Raw genomic sequence first — 16,122 nt, 5'->3', positions numbered from 1 at the left:
GGCATAGAAGGTATGGTTTTTTTTTAATTGAGTTGTTTTTCACCTTAGAGAAGTCAGTAATGAAAGTATTCACTTAGAATATAAGCTGTAAACAGACAGAATCCTGACTTCTTCAATGTTTATGGAGTTAAAATTTAAGAAGTTTATCATTTATAACTCTTGTCAGGTAGCAAAACACTTTTAATTCACATTTCAGGACCTAAGAGAAAATGAACTGGGTAAAAAGCAAATAGAATCAGCCATGAAGTTGAAGGACTCAATTTTTCACTCTGCCAAGTGTCTGAGGGGGGATTATTTAATTCAGCCAGTGAGTCAACAAGTCAGTGTAATTCTCTAAATCTGGTTATTTTCCTTTGCAAAATGTATTTGTACTCTCTACCACAAAAGCATATTTGCAGAAGGCGCTGACTATGAAATTCTCTTTGTCACAGTTATTGAAAAAGAATATACAGAGCCCATAATAATTAGATAATTGATGTTTTCAAAATAAGATTAAGGTTTTCATTCCCATTCTAAATTCTTGTCAACTGAACTATTAAAACTCCACCCAAAAGAGAATTATATTTAAGAACTTGTTCGGAAATAAGAGATCAACCGAAGGACTTATATGCATGCATATAAGAGTAACCAACGGATGCAAAACATTGGGGGGTGAGGGCATGTATGGGAGTAGGGTGGGGCGGCAATGGTAAGATATGTACACATATAATACCTTAATAAAAATATATATAAAAAAAGAACTTGTAAAATTTCTCTAACATGAATCATGAAAAACTTATAACACTTTAGTAATTTAGTGATATGTTGTTGCTAAAGGTATTTGGAATTATTGAATATTATTTCAGAATTCAAAGCCCCAATAATTTTTCCAACACTCCATATGTATCAGATTAAGAAGATGTTTTTAACTAAAGGAAAATAACTATGCATTTTTCTTGGTGGACATTTCATGTAATCAGTATGCTATGCAACAAGTATTTCCATATCACTTTACAGTTTGCAACATTCATTGCCTGATTTGATCCTCAGAATAATCCTATGAGGTCAGCACTCGTATCTTTTCTTGTTCGCAGATGGCTAACCTGAGGGTTGCCCAACATTATAAGATAGTAAATGGCCAAGCTGCTATTTCATTTATGTCTTCAAATTTCAAGTCCCATGCTCTTTTGCTCTATACCATTCTGAAGAGAAGGGCTATCTATATGTTTAAGTTACTTGGAGAATAAACCAGAATAAATGGTTAAAAGTTCTAGTGTCTCTAAACTTCAATAAAGGAAGTCTGTGAATGGGGTGACAGTAATTATCAAATGTCTTAAGAGTTCTTGTTCCTTCACCAAATATGTTCACTCTTCCTCCTGTCCCTGAACTAAGGCTATAGGTTGTTTATCTTGGAAGTACAGGGTCAAACCTAGACTTGAAACTCTACGGAGTCCTGGAAGAAGTTTGATCAGAGAAGCCCACAGAAACACATATGAGAGGATAGGGGGCAGGATCTTATGGTCCAAGTTGCACTTTGACATTTCCTTCTCTTTCCCTTCTCTCCTCTGTTCTACCCATTTGTGCAGGAAGACAGGAGAACCCTTCATTATTCACTGAGAGGTCCTTACTAGCATTATGGGAACATACCACAAAGTAGAGAATGTCAGAGACCAAGATGCCCTCCCCCCCAGTATCAACCAAACAACCCCTTCTCCCATGGGTGAATCAACTTCAGAGCCATTCATTGAGGAATTAGGACTCAGACTCAGATCACGGTTGTCCTACCGGATGAGCTTCTCAGACACACCCTGCCTAGCAACCACTAAAAAGCCACTCATTTCTACATTTCCCAGAGCTATAGTACTTGATTTTACCTTTCACAGTTTTTCTCTATTACTTAGAACAGGGGTCCTCAAACTACGGCCCGCGGGCCACATGTGGCCCGCTGAGGACATTGATCCGGCCCGCCGGGTGCCGCTGCCTGTCCTGCTTAGCAGCCAACGCGTCCTGGGCCCGCAGTGCGCATAGGAATTTGTTCATAGTTTGTTGTTTTTTTTAAACTATAGTCCGGCCCTCCAATGGTCTGAGGGACAGTGAACTGACCCCCTGTTTAAAAAGTTTGAGGACCCCTGCCTTAGAGTTAAGGAGTTAAGGCATAGACATGGAAAGAAGTGGCAAATATTTTTTCAAAAGAGAACTTTAAAAACTCACTTATCAAGACTCAAGCTACTATGTTATCCCCTCAGAATTAAGCCTGGGCTGTTGTGTTCAAATTAAAAAATGAGAGGCTTGAATTTAATAAATTTATTTTATCTGACTCACTAACGTTTTTTACTTCTTTTTTTTTTTTAAATATATTTTATTGATATTTTACAGAGAGGAAGGGAGAGGGATAGAGAGCTAGAAACATCGATGAGAGAGAAACATCGATCAGCTGCCTCCTGCACACCTCCCACTGGAGATGTGCCCGCAACCAAGGTACATGCCCTTGACCGGAATCGAACCCGGGACCCTTCAGTCCGCAGGCCGACGCTCTTTCCACTGAGCCAAACCGGTTTCGGCCGTTTTTTACTTCTTATTAGAACATTCCCATAGTGCCTAAAGGTAAACCAGACTGGTGGATAGGGCAGGAGACTGTAAACGATTCAGTATCATGTACCACAACTGCGTACACAACAATTCAAAGATGTCTTTGTTATTATTGGACGCAGTGGTGTGCTAGTACAGTGTGAAGGACAGAATTTACACACACACACATGCACACACACAAAAGACATAAGTCAACATAGCAAGCATTTTTGAATGAGGCAATATCTTTAAATTTTTCAGTAGTTTTAGCAGACCCTGGAGTGTCTAAAGTCAGGGATCAACTGACAGTAGAATTGACAATAGAATTTAAGAGGCTGATTCCTGAACCTTTGTTGATGCAGGAAAATGGTTATAATCCCAAGTCTGTTAAAATAAATATTTCCAAATCACCATCGTGGAATGTAGTAAGGGCCTTCCATCAGTAGAAAAAGCTGTTATTGTCAGAACTTCCACTTCATGCAAGAAAGCAATGATTTTTTTTTCAAAGTGACAGTTTTTCGGCATCTAGGAATGGTAGTTTTATAACTGCTTTGTAACTCTGTATTTGGAGGGGTAAGAAAATAAGGTATACAAGACAGCGTTTTTATAAATGAACTTCAATTTATAAAAATAGCTAACTGATCTTGGGTTGTGATGGTTCTGTTTACAAATAATACACCATAATGTACCAAACCAAATTCACGTTTCAGGGTATAAAGGCCTGGGAAACTTTGCTAAAGGGTAGTGCGTTTAACCCATTTATAGTGGAGAGCCATCAAAAGATTTTGAAAAATAAAATCTCAAGATTACCTTGGAAGCTCTGTGTAATGGGGTTAGAATATTAATGCAAAAGTCACAACAAGAGATGATAGCTGGGTAGCATCAATTTAAAAAACAGAAGGAAATTCAAAAGTGAATTTTGAGGTACAATTGGCAAGTATTAGTAACTGATTAAGTGTAAGAGGCACTGATCCTCACATGCAAACACTTTTTCTATTAAGCAGAGAACTTCGGAGCAAGGGTCAAAAGATCATCAGGCTAGAGGAAGCGTTGAGAGCTGGAATCTGTGGCCCAGAGTCATAATAGAAGGAAGTTTCACAAGTTTCCTTAAGATATCAATGTTTGAAAATAATTCATGGTTAGAAAGATCAGACAAACTAAGGAACTGAAAAGACATTCATCACATGGCCTGAAAGTCATAGTACTTTCCAAAAGAGGGGATTAGCACTTAATGAGTCTCCTCAGAATCTCTGACCCAGCAGTTCAGTTTTCGTTAAACAAATTAATGTGTTGAGCACCAGTCATGTATGAGGTGACAAAGACATAACAATAACTAAGACCAGTTATCTTGTCCTCACAGAGTTAACAGTTCAAAAGCATTATGATGATGGGTCCAGTTGGTCTTTGTTGCTGTCTTCAGTCTGGACACCCCTGACATGCTGCAGGCCAGGATAGATGGTTTTCTCTGTATTCTCAAAGCCCTTCGACATATCTTTCACTGTATTACCTTGGACTGCATATGACCCCTCAAAAAAGCTTAGCATACACACATTTGCCTCCAGCTCAAAGCATCAATGATGAGAGAGAACCACCGATTGCTTGCCCCCTGCATGATCCGGGATCAAGCCCACAACCGATCTGGAATCTAACCGCGCCACCCCCACCCTCCCACCCCATTCATAGGTCTACACTCAACCACTAAGCCACCACAGCTGGGCCTCAGTTGCAGTTCAGCTCCAGGTCCAGAAAAGCAGCAAAACCAGACAAGTGACCCCATGGCTAACCTCAGGACCAGCTGCCAATCAATCAGTGGAGACCACAATTCTGAATGGACACACCTAGAAAGCCACTGAATAGTCTATTAAGATCTTCCTCTGGGACTTTCCCTCAAATCTCCACCCTTAGGGAGCAGGACCCAGTGCAGCCGTGGGCAAACTATGGCCCTCGGGCCGGATCTGGCTGTTCTATCTGGTTCTCTTGCTCTCCCCTCTGCTCCTTTACTTTGAATTTATATTAGTTCACACAAACACTCCATCCATGCTTTTGTTCCGGCCCTCTGGTCCAGTTTAAGAACCCATTGTGGTCCTTGAGTCAAAAAGTTTGCCCACCCCTGACCCAGTGTGTTCTCCCTCCCTGGAGCACGCCCCTGTCTTTCCCTTTCCCTTCCCTCTCCCTGCCTCTGGCATGTTACCATTAGCTTCCTCACTCCCAAGCTACAAGGACCCTTTCTTTCCCTCTGTGGCTTGTTTCCTAAACCCATTTCTTCTAGGAATTACTTCTTCCACCTCTGTTATTTACCAAATAAATGTTATCCTAAAAAAAGAAGCTTAGCATGCGCACACTTGCCACAGGCTCTGTTTTTTAGGCAACCAAGGCTAACACATATGAAGTATCTGTTTGATTGCTAACACGGTGAGTTGAAAGTTGAAGGGTTTTGGATGTTGGCTTACAGATTTGGATTTGGACTTTATTCCACTGGCTACGGATAATGGGGAGGGAATTAGATAGGGCTCCTGGTTGTAAGCATCAGAAACCAGTTCTAATTAACTTAAGCAAAGGAAATTCATTAGAGCAATATCAGGGAAGCCTTTAGGATAGAAAATGGTACTTGAGAAAGAGTTTGGGGAACTTTGAAGGAACAGGAATGAAGACAGTGCTAGGAAACCCAGTGGTGGAATTCTTGAACCTTCTTTTAATGAGGCTATCAGCAGAAGAACCTGCAAATTGCATTTAGACAAGATGTGAACCACTCATTCTCAATGTCTGAGTGTTCAATAAAGGAGAAATGGAGTCTAGGAAGCAGAGATAGAGATGTTGGAGAAAAGAGGAACTTATAAAGAAGCTCTTCCTCAAGCCATGGGGAAGTCTCTAGAAGGAAGAAGGGTGTCTTCTTTTTCTAAACAGGACAGAGTAAAGTTAATGATTTTAAACACAAAGGCACTTGAGATAAGTGGTTGGTGAGGGAATGCAGGCTGGATAGAACTTCCGAGAGGATGGGCTCACCTTCATTCATGTGCTGCCTTCACTGATTATATTATTTCCTTCACTTCTGTGGCTCTTCATATTTTAAATGAGGTTTTCAGGCTCAAAAGGTCCTTTCTACCTAAACAGGCTACAATTCCATAGCTCCCTTAGTAGTGGGAAGGTTTCAGATTAGGTTGGGAAGTCTCTTTGGTCAATTCTTGGGTAGATGGAACCCTTTAGGTGTTTCCATTTTCGCCAGTATTTCCCACACATTTTCCCCCAAAGATGCCTTCCATGACAATATCTATGTTCCTATACATGAATGGGTTAAGCTGTGATTATTTTTTTACCACTGAGAAGGGGCATTTTCACCATCAAAGGCACTTGGCTGATCCTGATTTTAACCCTGCATTTTGTCTCCTCAGAGGAAGAGTTTTCCCTGAAACCTGGACATGTTCATAAGTATGAAAGGTACAGCAAGCTGGGAGCTGTAAGAGCAGAAGACCAATTGTGTTGTCAAACTTAGCCATGTGACTTGTCTCGACCAATCATTTGCCAGGAGAAATTATGTGAATCACCCTTGGCAGAAGCTTTATGAACCCATGTGAGGCTCCTTTTTCTTTTTTCCCTGGTGACTGGCAACATTCTACAATAGTGGCGGCTCCCTCAGCCTGAGATTCAAAGTGGGGATGATGGAAACAGCATAGCCCCAAACCATTCTTCTAGAATTGTCACGAAAATGAGAAAGCAACTTTTAGGCTACTGCAGCTCGGGGATTGTTTATTACTGCGGTGTACCCTAGCTTATCTTCATGGGCACAAAGGCTTAACACATTCTATTAAGTACAGGACTGTGTGATCCACCGAAAGACTGAAGGCATGCTGCCAATGACACCCCACTTGGCTTCTTTAATGTCAACATAGGGCGATATATTGACAGAGACTATTATGCCTTTAGCACCAATTCCCCCTCCCCTTCCATTGTTCTTTTTCTATCTTGCTACTATGCCTCTTTATTATGTTAGAGGTGTTATGACTTTCTTTTCTTCTGTAGGAAAAAAGTCACCTGTGCTTGGCCCAAGGATCTGCCTGATCACATATCATTTCTTCCATTACGGGCATCAAGACATTTTTAAAAACACATATTATTCAACGACTGATGGTTTTAGTTCCAGTGCATAGTAAAAAATAGGAAGTTCAATGCATTTTCTGCCTATGCCTGTAAAAACAGACAACCAGTGATTTATTTTATCATAATAGAAAAGTATTTATGCTGTGATTCATGTCTCTAATATAGTGTCATTACTCTGTGGCTATGCTAACTGTAGAGGACGAGTTGTTTATAGTTACAGACAGAGTGTCAGACACAGACCCAAGAGTTATTCCAAGAATGGTGGCAAGAACAGTGTAACCTAGAAGAAACTGGAAGGAGGATTGCACGAAGTGGAAGTAACCTGAATATTCTATTCTCTTCTGTGCTTCTCTTCTCCCAAGGGAGAAATTTTGGGGGGGGTCTGTTCTTTACTGAAGCAATGAGCTTATTCATATTCCACTCTTTAATTGTGACTTTCTGAAAAATCAAAGTTTGTGATGTAATCCCTCTCCAAAGATTCTTTTTGGATTTCCTCAGAAGAAGGTGTGCACATGGCTAGCTTTAGTACGTGCACCAGTGTGGCCAGGTCTGGACCAATCACAGAATGTGAACATTTATGGTATAGTATACCCACTTGACCACTTCTAACAGTCTTATTTTTTTTTCTTGTCCTAAGTTAGATAGAACAACTGTGTTTCTGGAACAATGCTAAGAGCCTTAGATTTCCTTTTAGAAAGTCACACTTTAAAAAGAATAATATCTACAAAACACCCATATTATCATGCCATAGATTTAAAAACTGTTAATTTTAATATTTTCCTTCTAGCCTTTGTATGTGTGTGTATTTTTAAAAAATCACATATGTTATATATGCAACTTTTATTTTTAGAAAAAAAAATAGTAAGGTGTAAAGTTCCTCTTTGACCATATCTCCAGACCCATTGTACCTCTTCCCGCTTCCCTGAGACAACCACTATGATATGTTTGATAGTCATCCTTTTTATTTTATTTTTTTAAAATATATTTTATTGCTTTTTTACAGAGAGGAAGAGAGAGGGATAGAGAGTTAGAAACATCGATGAGAGAGAAACATCGATCAGCTGCCTCCTGCACACTCCCTACTGGGGATGTGCCCGCAACCAAGGTACATGCCCTTGACCGGAATCGAACCCGGGACCCTTCAGTCCACAGGCCGATGCTCTATCCACTGAGCCAAACCGGTTTCGGCAATAGTCATCCTTTTTAATACTTTTATATACATCAATAGAAATCCAGGAACAAGATGTAATATTTCTATGGGTTTTGAAAAAAAATATATGAAGAATCATTCTATACATTTTATTCTGCAGCTTAAAAAATTAATATTAAGTGTTTTAGACCTCTATTTATTGATTCATATAGTTCTGGTCCCTTTTATCTAGACAGCAATATGAGAATACCATATTTCATCCATTTATTTATTATGAGCATTTGGGCCATTCCTGTTATTTTTCGCTATTTACAACAATGCTGTAATAAACATCCATTTCTAGGGAAATACTACATTACTGAGTTAGCACCTTTCTGATTTTACTGTCAAAACACACTCCCAAGTGGCTGTCCCAGTTTGCATACCCACAAGCATGGTATGAGATTATCTGTTTACCCACCCTCCTCCTCTGTGCTGGTGATTGTCACACTTTTTAATTATAGCTGGTCTGATGAGGAAAAGATGCTCTCTTATTGTCGTTTTAATTTAGGTTTCCCTGATTACTGGTGAGATTGAACATCTTTTCATGTGTTTATTGGCCATTTGTGTTTTCTCTGCTGATTTTTTCTTGAATGCAAAAAACAAAAAAAAAAAAACAAAACAAAAAAACACACCCAAAACACTCGAAAGCATTTCTACATAAAAAGAAGCTGAAAGAAAATCATCTTTAGACTTGTTTACTAGAGCAGTTCTCTTGAATCTACCTGAAAATAGTCACTTTATTGTGCAATGTCATTCTAGAAAGAAGAGACTATGGCATCACACTCATTTAATGCATAAATACATTATTTAGTCACAAATAACCTTCATAACTGAAATTCTATGTAACTTCTTTCAGGATTAACACATTAGCATGCTGTAGTAAACATCACTGTGTAATGGCTAAAGCATGGGCTTTGGAGTTAGAAGGAGCTGACTTCTTATTTCAGCACATCAATTTCTACCTGGAAAAACCTTGGGAAGACTACTTAGTGTCTCTGAGTCTCCAGGATATTTTCTTACTTTTCTTGGTCTTTCTGGCACCTGGGCCTTCTCCATCTCCTTCCCGGTTATCATTCCTGGTGACGTCACCACCCATTTTCATGACAATTCTACAGCCTGTCTTCACAGTCTTTTTCCATTTTGACACCCCTTTTCTCCCTGCTACTTCAGTGAACCATTAACATGGTCTCACATGGACCCATGTTTTACTTATGAGCCACCTGTAAGAACTTCAGTTCCAAGCTTCCTGTTAGCCAGAACATACTGCTCTTTCATTTTTGACCCTTCTCTTTCCTTTTCATGTCTTCTGTCTCACTAGCCCTTCCTTCTCTTTACAGACTCTTAGCTCCTTTTCTCTTAACCAGCTTGTCCACTCAGGAGCCATGTTCAACAATGCCTTCTCGCTCCCGAGTTCCCCTAGCCTTTCTGATGTATCCTCCTTGTTCGTCTTCAGTCCTAAGGATATCCTGCTGTCAGTTTTCTCTGCTCTGCCCATCATGAGCTATTCAGCACCAGGATGGTTAGATTACCTATGGCAGTGGTTCTTCAATTGTAGGTCCTGGACCAGCAGCAACCATATCACCTAAGAACTTGTTAGAAATGCAAATGGTCAAGCCTCACTCTAGGCCTCCTGAATTAGAAACTGTGGAGAGGTGACCCAGCAATTTGTGTTCAACATACGCTCCAGGTAATTCTGGTGAAGGCTAACGTTGGGTAACCACTACTCTATAGATTCCTGACCTAAGCTGAACCTTCTTGATAATTCTTTGATTTATTCTTCAACTGAATACCTATTCTCCCAAATTCTCAAATGGAAATACAGGTTTCCCGGTGTCAACCACTGTGATTTAGTACATCTTAGTGAGATTCAGGAATGCACTTCTTTTTTCATTGTTAATCCTGACTAAAGGATATTTTTTCCATTTACTTTTAGAGAGTAGAAGGGAGGGTGTGTGTGTGGGGGGGGAGAGAGAGAGAGAGAAAGAGAGAGAGAAAGAGAGAGAGAGAGAGAGAGAGAGAGAGAGAGAGAGAGAGAGAGACATCAATGTGAGAGATACACATCGATTGGTTGCCTCCTCCACACACCCTGACTGGGATGGGGATCGAACCTGCAATGCAGGTACATACCCTTGACAGGGAATTGACCCCACAGTCCTTTGGTGTGTGGGCTGATGCTCTATCCACTGAGCAATACTGGCCAGAACAGGAATGCATTTCTAATTTACACTTGTACTAATTTTGACATAGGAGGGTCTATGTACTGCACTTTGGAAAGCATTAACAAAAAGCCCTCATGACAGTTTTCTAATGCCCCTAACACCAGCCAATATCTCCTCCCTCTGAAAAGCATATGGCCTCTCTTTTACTGAATTCATGTAGGAAATGCTTAATCCTTTCCTGTTGTGTCCACTTACTAGTAGTACCTCACTCAGTCATTATCATTTGTCTTCCCTAATACGTTGATCCTTGAACAATGCAGGGCTTAGGGGGTCCAACCTCCCACACAGTTGAAAATCTGCATTATGCTGAATTTTCCTGTATGCTTAAAAATATTTCCATGACATTGCCAACCCTTTGACTTCATGTTCTATTTTATTCCTTTTATTTACTAACAAAGTGCTTAAAAGAGTACAGTACTGACACTGCTTACATCCCCTCATTCACTCATTCCTACTACCCACACCACCTCACTGAAATTATTCTTTTTTAAAAAATATATTTTATTGAGTTCAGAGAGGAAGGGAGAGGGAGAGAGAGATAGAAACATCAATGATGAATCATGGATCGGCTGCCTCCTGCAAGCCACACCCTGGGGATGGAGCCCACAACCCGGGCCTGTGCCCTGACCAGGAATCAAACCATGACCTCCTGGTTCTCCACACACAGCCGACATGGCTCCACGTCGGCTGGGCAAAAATATTCTCTTTGTATTTTCCAGAGACTTCCTATTTGTCAAATCAAATTCCGTTTCCACTTTACCCCCTCTTCTCCAATGTTAAAGTTTTATCTTGGTGATCATTGTTTCCTTATTCAAACTTTTCCCTTTCCTGGCTTCTTAGGACAACAACTTCTTTCTGTTTCCTTTCTCTTTCTCTGTTTTTGGCTTTAATGCCAGTAGCATTGAGGGAAGAATTGTTTAAAAGGCATATTATCTTTAATACCTATAAGTGTTAAATTCTGCCTTTGGATATAGAAACATCTTTGAAAGATACAACAATTTGGGCTTCAAAATGCCCAGCTTGCATATATCCCAAAAAGATGAGTCTGTTAACAGTTTATCTCATTTACAGCCCTTTGTACTCATCAGTTCAGGCTGTTTTCCCACTGGGACACCATTTACAGTGCCCTAAACATATTTTCACAACATTCACTTGACAACATCAGCTGGGAGAAAAATCTTCAGAATGCGGAGAAACATCAGGAGGCCATGAATTCTTAAACACCACAGCAAATTACAAAAACGGTGTGTATGTTTCTTGGAAAACATGTTCAACAATAATTAACCAGGACAAGAAACATTAGACAGTTCAAGGACTTGGACTCCGTGCCCCCCCCTCCCCACCCGGTTGAGAGGATACTGCAACGTGTTTGTGCGGTGGTCAAACTTTGTGATTGCCATGTACTTCAGGGAGAATGGTTTTAGTTCTTTGAAGTTTACATAGAAGCAGAAACAGGCTAACCAGTTATCATCTGGTGGAAGGTCTCTTTTAACGAGCAAGTAAAAATGATTTATAATGAGTACATGTACATGCTTTTTTAATGAGACCACGCTAAAAATAAATCAATTCCCTTAATAGGTAAGTGAATAATTTTTCTTCTAATATCCTTTAGCACATTCATTTATTCAACAAATTCTTTTTCCATTGTTTTATAGAGCAATCCTTAAGCTTTGGTCAGAGTTTCAGTATTGTATTTTACTCAGATTATATTTTATGATACTTAGAAGATGGAGATGCCTGGTGTGGTAACTTGGAGTGTGCATTAAATATATAGATTAATCTCCTGGAGATGTGGTTGGCATACAGACTGGACTTCATTCGATGGCATTTATTTGTGGTCTAGGTCATTGCTACCCATACTTACTCAAATTATGATATTCAGACCATCAGCATTAATAGGACTTCATAATGGATTTGAAATTCTAGGGTCCTTAACCAGATCTTTTGAATCACAATCTTGGATTATTTATTATCACAATCTTCAGATTATTTATTCTGCCACATTGCCTCACATCTGCTTGCTTTGGGTGACCTATATCATAAATCTTATTCATTCTTTATAAATTGTTTCAAGAAATAATCTCCACATCCCAAGATGCACCTTTTCTTCTCTTAAGGTTAAAGTAGATGCTTTTGCGCTCTCTCCCTTGGCGTATTATGCATGTTACATCACAGTAACCACATATGCCATTGACAAAACATATTGTAAGGTCTTCCCTCCTCATATGGTCATCTACTGAAAGGTAAGGATTACAACTATTTTATTTTATATCCCTGGTATTGAAAATAAAGCTTGATTTTTAACAGGATAAAAGAATATATGAACTGGAAGACAGAACAATAGAAATTACCCAGATAAAGCAACATAAATAAAAAAAATTAATAGAGCTCCAGGGACATGTATGACTGTAACAGAAGACCTGACATTTGTATCATCAGAGTCCTGGGAAAGGGGCTGAAAAGTACTAGAAGAAATAGTGTCTGAAAACTTCCTAAATTTGGCAAGAAACACAGAACTAAAGAATTAAGAAGCTGAGCAAACTTCCAACAGGATAAACACAAAGAAATCCATTCCAAGACATAGTACAGTTACACTTCTGCAAACTAAAGATCAAGAGAAAATCTTGAAAGTGGGCAGGATAACCACACCTTGTTTAGGAGGGAAAAAAATGATAATGATAGCAAACTTGTCAGCACAGCCATGGAAAGCAGAACTGTGAACCAGTGATTGTTCATAGCAGCTTTATTTGCAGTACACAAAAACTAGAAATAACCAAAATGTCCTGAATAGGTGAATGGTTACACAGAAGGTGATACATTCTATATTATGGAATACTACTCAGCAACAAAAATAAATGAACTACTGACACACACGACAACTTGTATGGATATGTAGAGCATTATGCTGAGTTAAAAAAGTAATCTTGAAAGGTCACATACTGTATAATCTCATTTACATAACATTCTTTGTGTGACAAAATTATAGAGAACATATTAGTGGTTGCCAGAAATTAGAGATGGGGAGGGGTTGGTGAGACTATAAAGAGGTAGTGCAAGGAAGGTCATTGTGGTGATGGAACAGTTTTGTATCTTAATGGCAGTGATGGTTACATGAATCTACAAATGTGATAAAATGATAGAGAACTATGAACACAGGTATTAATGTAATTTTCTGGTGTTGATATTGTACTCTAATTACATTAGTTGTAACCACTGTGAGGCATTGGGTGAGGGTATATGGAACTTCTCTGTAATGCATTTACAACTTCCTGTAAGTCTATAATTGTTTCACGATAAAAAGATTTTGAAAAACCAATATGCTTCAGAAATGGTATAAGACATTGAAAGAATGCAGTTGGGGATGAGAGTCAGACTTCTAGAACCCTATGGCCTGGAGCCAGAGAAAACTCAAGAAAGAGTGTATGGCCCTAACCGGTTTGGTTCAGTGGATAGAGTGTCAGCCTGCGGACTGAAGGGTCCCAGGTTCGATTCTGGTCAAGGGCATGTACCTTGGTTGCGGGCACATCCCCAGTGGGGAGTGTGCAGGAGGCAGCTGATGGATGTTTCTCTCTCATCGATGTTTCTAACTCTCTCTCCCTCTCCCTTCCTCTCTGTAAAATATCAATAAAATATATTTAAAAAAAGAAAGAGTGTATGCAGGCTAATTTGAAACTCAGGAAAGAAATCCTGGAGAGAGTTGGGGGAGAAATTTTCTTTTTTTTGGGGAGGGGGGGGGTGGGAGAAATTTTCTTTCTGTAAGTACCAGGAGGCAGAGAAACCCCACAATGGACTGTGAAGTCCTCCAGGGCTATAATCGTGATGTATTTGGCAATTGCTCAAAACAATGAAAAGATATTTGTCGACTGAACAAATAGAAAAATGAGAGTGCCAGGTCCTAAGGAATTGCTTGTTAGTAGCAGTCAGAAAGAGAAGCTAGAAATATACTTTGGGGAGAACTAAGAGTTCCAGTAGGTCTTATAGAAGTGCGTGTCAGAAGTTACCCCTTAACCTTAACCTTCTAGATTGCTTAATGTGTGGTTTCTAGCATCTCAAAATAGTAGAGAAGGGAAGAAAGGGGATTAGATCTTGAGTTAAGGTTGTAAAAGCAGCTGATCTCTGGCTAGACTTGTAGTGTCAGGATCAGGAATCTGTACACTGAGATATTAATTATATTTCTATAAGTTCTCAATTTCCCTTAGATTCTTGGGAAAATTATTTAGAAAACTCTAACTTGTCATGAATATCGTGAGATGAAAAGATCTGCTCCTGCTCAGCAGAGATCAGGAGACAAGTATGGCGGCCAGGTCATAGCATCAGCAGGAGATTTTGAAGTTGGACATCAGGGAGACAATTAAGGGAGACGATGCAGTTAATGAAATGGAACGAGAGAGAGAGGAAAACTGTGAACTCTGTTTATATTCCAATGAGCCTGATCATTTTCATGGGTCATGGGAATTGTTTGGTGTATAGATGCAATAGTGTATTTTGATTTTCTAATCTGATTGGGCCTGACTACAATATAAAATTGCATTAAGAGAATGAAATATACTACTACCACCCTCTCCAGTAGGGATCAGTGTGCAATCGAGAGAGAATAATGGATAGCAAGAATGTCCAATAAAATAGTAAACAATCTGTAAAATCATGTCATGAGGAATAAAAAATTGACTTGATTTAAAATCCACCAAGCAATAGTAGCCACTTGGATTTTAATACAAATGCAAAGTGTATTAAAAATCCATCCTGGAAGATTTCTGAAGTGAATATTAAATTTATATAAATTTATTCAGTCAATGCTTTTGAAACAGCCACGTGAACTTTAGGGCATCAAAGAGTAAGATATTTATTGAATGCCTACTGAGGCAAAGGATTTTATGTCTTAAGGATCATAGAAAGATATAATTTTGCTTACGTTTTTAAGTGTGTGCGTGCGTGCGTGCGTGCGTGCGTGCGTGCGTGCGTGCGATGAGTCTTCCCAAACTTACTCCAATGAAATATTCTTTCCTTTACCTGTTGGCCTCTGCTCCTACAGTCTTACTACGCACTTATATATAATCTTAGTGCATTTATTTATTTATTCATTCATTCTCCAAGATTGTGTACATTACTATTATTCAATTATTGTAAAATGATATAGGGTTCCTAAATAACACAAAAGAAATTTTAAAGAAAAAAAAATACACATGAGCAGGTGGAGGAAATGCAGGCCAGGGGACAGGATACTAAAAGATAGAATGGCGAAGGGGGCACAAGAAAAAGGGTGAGCATCCTCGAATATATCCAAGAGAAAGGAGATCTGAAATCTGGAAAATAGATATACAAGCAGCAGCAAATATGGGTAGTCCAGTGGCCACTCGAAAGCACTGTGAGATTCCTGAGGTTGGGATGATGTCTTCTTTGTTTTCCTCTGATTAACCTATGCCTATAAGTTTGTACACAGTAAACATTCTATAAATATTAGTTCAACAAAAAAATGAATGAGGAAACAGCACCTCTCTTCTGAGGAACATAGCAATATTTACGTACGTCTGCCGTGGCACAGTGTATGCCACCATCTTCCTACAGGACCTTTCAAGACTTATCAAAACCACTGACTTCTACCCAAACAAGAAAGTGAGAAGGTATGGAACCATCCCTGAGCCCCAGGGTCCTTCACTTTCCACCGACAGGATTGATTTCAAAGTGTTTAGAGAAATTCTTCAATTTCTTCAAAGTTATATAAGTAAAAATGAAAGAATTGGATTTTAAAAAAGAAAACGACTAGACCATAGCCCATGTTTTGTCTATTTAGAAGCCTATTCTGGAAATTGGAATGTACATTAGGTGATAATACACAGGGGATTGGAGCGTTGGAAAAACCCCAGGGCTGAATCTTGACACTTGGGAGTTTCCACCTGAAGCTGAAAAAAAGGCAGCTCAGGTCATTTGAGATACAGATCACTTCCTTCCGGTCAAAAGGCAGTGACATCCCTTTGTTCTGTGTCTGGACAAAAGTCACTAGACCAAAGGGAAAGAAAATGTGTTAGCAGAGAATTCTGAACCGGACCGTATGACAAAATTGATGTAGAC

Source organism: Plecotus auritus (assembly GCF_963455305.1).
Source record: "Plecotus auritus genome assembly, chromosome: X".
NCBI lineage: Eukaryota > Metazoa > Chordata > Mammalia > Chiroptera > Vespertilionidae > Plecotus > Plecotus auritus.
Note: the sequence above shows the minus strand (reverse complement) of the source record.